The sequence below is a fragment of the Atta cephalotes genome (assembly GCF_000143395.1).
Source record: "Atta cephalotes unplaced genomic scaffold scaffold00018, whole genome shotgun sequence".
Taxonomy (NCBI): Eukaryota; Metazoa; Arthropoda; class Insecta; order Hymenoptera; family Formicidae; genus Atta; species Atta cephalotes.
The window spans coordinates 4,465,024-4,469,379 of NW_012130082.1; positions in this window are offsets into that span (position 1 = coordinate 4,465,024).

The window sequence follows — 4,356 nt, forward strand, 5'->3', positions numbered from 1 at the left end:
TATATATATATATATATATATATATATAAACTAACACACCCACACACACACGCGCGCGCGCACACACACACACACACACACACACATACACACACACACCTAGTTGATAAACTGATACTCGGTTGGTTGTGATTTACAAGTATAGCAATACAGCGATACTCGTTTCTGTACGTGGTAACATTGCCAGCGGAGCTTTCCTGTGTCCCAGTTCAGAGAGTTATTTCTCGCACAATCTTCGAACTTCTTCCATGTCTGCGAAAGGAAATAATTTCTTTTTTTCAGAAAAAAATCAAGATGTAAATTCTCGTCCGATAGATAAAAACAATATTGCAGCATTCTATAGTTATCGTGTTCATAATACGATTTCTGACGATTTTATCGTATTCGTTGTCAATAATTAATTTTTTTAAAATATCATTAATAATATTTAAAAATATTTATAAAAATATTTATCAAAATTTTTTTAGAAGAGTGGAAGATTTGAATCGTAATCCACATATTGTGTTATTTTACGTTCGGAAAAATACGGGTGACGCATACGTGTATCGCAGAAAGAGAAATCGTATGTTTTATCACAGGGCGCGAGAAAAAAACGCAATACTCAGAGAGAGGAATAAAAGGAATATTTTTGAATTTAAATGAAAATAGAAAATAGGCTGGTTACAATAGATACAATCTAGATTGATGCAAAAAACGAATAATGCCTAGTGTGATATAACATTCTTGGCAAAACATGTTCTTCGTCTCGATGTTAAATTTAATGAAAATTAACATCTATTGAATCGCTATACTACTTCAAGTAGATTACTATTATCATCGTTTTACAACTACAAAATCCAAAAAATGTAGGAGATCTACAAAGATTTCTGAATAAATTTTTTTACCGAGAAAGCCATTGCAATGATAAATAAAATTATTTGTACAATGTACAAAAAATTATTTGAACAGTACTATAAATTATTAATTTTAATTTATAATTATAAATTAAGTAAGTCATTAAATTAACAGCTTTCACAGCGTTTCATAAAGTAGTTTTTCCTAATAAGCATATTTAATTATATCTAATAAATATTTTGTTTATGTTAGCTTGTAGTTTTTCCTCGAATTGGATGTAGCGAAAAAATTCGAAGCTTCTGTGAATCATATTTGTATAAGTTTCCCCTTTTTTATTACGGTGCTCGCTCTCTAGATTTATATGTACATTTCAAGTGTAGTCGTTGTTTCTACGAATATTTCGAGCGTGGGATGAATGTAATATTTATTTGATCTGCTTGTAATCCGTCACTTGGGAAAAATTGTGATGCAAGCGTAAAACGAACGGTGAATTTACATGTTGCAGTATTACACAACATTTGCGTTATAAAAATTTTGAGACAAGGATTACAAGAAGAAATCTCTGGGAGGAACTCCGCTCGCATCTTTGGAAATCGAACGAGCAATCATGTGAGCCTGCCGCTTGGATGTGTGCATGTAAAATCAATTAATGAACAAGCCGGACATACTGTCATGCGTATATGCACAATGAGTGACCGGTGTTCGAGTAATGAGTGCATCGAATCGATGGACCATTATATATCTAATTATGTACACCGCGATAAACATTGATAGCAGGAAGACATTAATTTCAATTGATGACAATTTATGCCAGACACACGTGGAGTAGTAAAATCTCTGCGTAAATGCCGAATAAAATCATTTAGAAAGATATATACGTACTCGTAAATTTCAGTCGATATTATGTAACAACGCTTTACGAATCTTGATAAACAATTTCCGGTCATACATAGCATTGATGTGCGACCGACCCAATAATTTTTTTAAATCGTAATTCTTATTACGCGTTCTTTAATATCGAAATATATGTTACTATTTAAATTACCGTATTAATTCTTGCATAGGTGCGTGGTGTATGGTAAAAGCTCGTCGTTAATTTTAAACAATTATTATGTGTGAGATGGATGTGTACGAATACCAATGAAATATTGAAATAAACAATGTTGTACGGTATTATGGATTTTACGCAATGTTCACTGTGGATTCCTTCAGAATTTTGTGCGCCTGTTGTGCGATCGAATAGAAAGAGTAAAATAAAAGAATATATATACATGTGAGTACGATCTATTTCATTATTAACTTTCATTATTAATTTGCAGGAAATATATCTTACTGTTATTAATTTGTACACTTGTTTTATCTTTTGTCTTTGTTTTTATATAATGATTCATAAGCATAATAAATATCTTGGTAAGATTCTCCTTTAAAAAAATATCGTACGTAATATATATTTGGCCTAACGATTCGATAGTGTTTGTTCTTTTTTTTAAAGACGGATTATACGAGAAATATTATATTTCGCGTGACGCTTTGCACGCGACGCTAAAAACGCTAGCAAAATCGTCTGTGCCATGTCTCGAGTTGCATTGTTACAAAAGCCAAGCTTCATGCATTGTTCGTGTTACGTGGCAATTCCCTCTATATGATATAACCCACATACTAAAATAACAGTCCCTTCAGAGAACGTAATAGGCCCTTTTTATAAAACACTCTGTATTTGAAAAATTTAATTTACACACATGTAAAATAAACGAAAGACTAACGGCCGCACAAAACAACGAGTATAAAATGGACTTAGCAAAGAGCGCTCTTTTAATGATAAAAATAATTTTTTTTTTTAATATTCTGCACGAATTACATTAATATGTAAGTATTACATATAATATGTAAGTATTATTTTTTTATTTGTCATACATTTAATCATGTTTTATAATTAAAATAAAACACTTTGACTATTCTGATAAATAATTAGTCATGAATTCATTTAAATTTTTAAGCACATAAAACGCAACATGATAGATATCTTATTTTACCTTATTTAGAATTTTTTTTTTCATTCGTTCCTACTAAATATCACTCTTATATATTATATGTGGAATAATATATCATCAATAGAGTGGAAAGAATGATTGAACAAAGGATAACAGCATTGGCTATATCATAACCGTAAAAATTCCAGTAAAGTAGGAAATACTCAAATAAGGATTTATAAATATTACGATACTACATTGCGTGTACATAAAAGTCAAATATTATTGAACGTCTGTGAGAGTCTATGGTGAAATCCCTTTTGTATTTTCCAGGAAGGGAAAGGGATATCTTAAATTGATAAAACGACGTGTACGTGAGTTCACGTGCGCTCGTATAATTCGACAATCTGGATATCAGGCAAGTGTGCACTCCGATATTTTCATATGCATGAATGAACAGGTCGAGAGTCGCGTTGCTTATCGTCGTTAATAATTTTCTCTGGCTGAATATCTAAAGCGCGTAGTTTTGATCGAGCATCTACTAATACACACGTAAGAATCCACAAAGAATTTTGCAATTAAATAAGGCACGCTTCCGCCGCATGATAGACGACGCACGGGCACTTAAGTGAGGTATTAATGTATTCGTGAAACTCGTTCATTTCCAGGTCTCGCGGACACGCGAGCACCGCGGCATATAAATCGATGTCGAAACCCGGGCGTTTTCCATTAGCTCCAGTCGTTTCCTCGTGGAAACGCAATCTCGCGCAGCGCAGTCTCCGCGACATCCGCGATATCGCGAAAAAGGGATCGCATATCCCTATGTAAACGTCGTTCGCGAGAGCAGCCTCACGAGACCGATTACGTTTGATTGTATACGTCGCTAGGCATTTCGTTGTAAGCTGCACTTCGAAAGAAAGCACGCAAATTTCATCAGAGTCGGCCACCGTCACTGTTTCATCATCTCCAACGATTTTATTATGGTTAAATGCACTTTCATCGATCGGATAATTGCTCCGCCAATTTTTTTTAATGGATTTCCGTTTGCTCGTTATCAAGAATGACCAAAGTACTCCGAATGAGGTGGAAATTATCACGATTATTTGCTGATTATGAAATGAAAGGCACGTCTTATGGATTTCATTTTGTATTTTTATATATACATATATATATATATATATGTATGAGTGTGTGTACATGTATAAGCAAGTCTTTTATTTCTTATAATAACAGCAATAAATGTTTCCTAATTTGTTATTTATTGATAATAATAAATTCTTATATAAAGGCGATAAATATCGAATATGATTTTTTTAACAAATTATTTAATATTAATTTAAACATCTTTATAAGCATTATTCAACTCTTTCAATGTTTTCTTCATTATTTCCAATTTTTTATTAATAAAGATATATATATATATATATATATATATGTATATATATATATATATATATATATTGAAATATTATATATATATTCTTATGTTGTAGTTATAAATAAAATAAATTAATTTAAATTCGTTTAGTTTTTAAGTTAATTAGTTAATAAG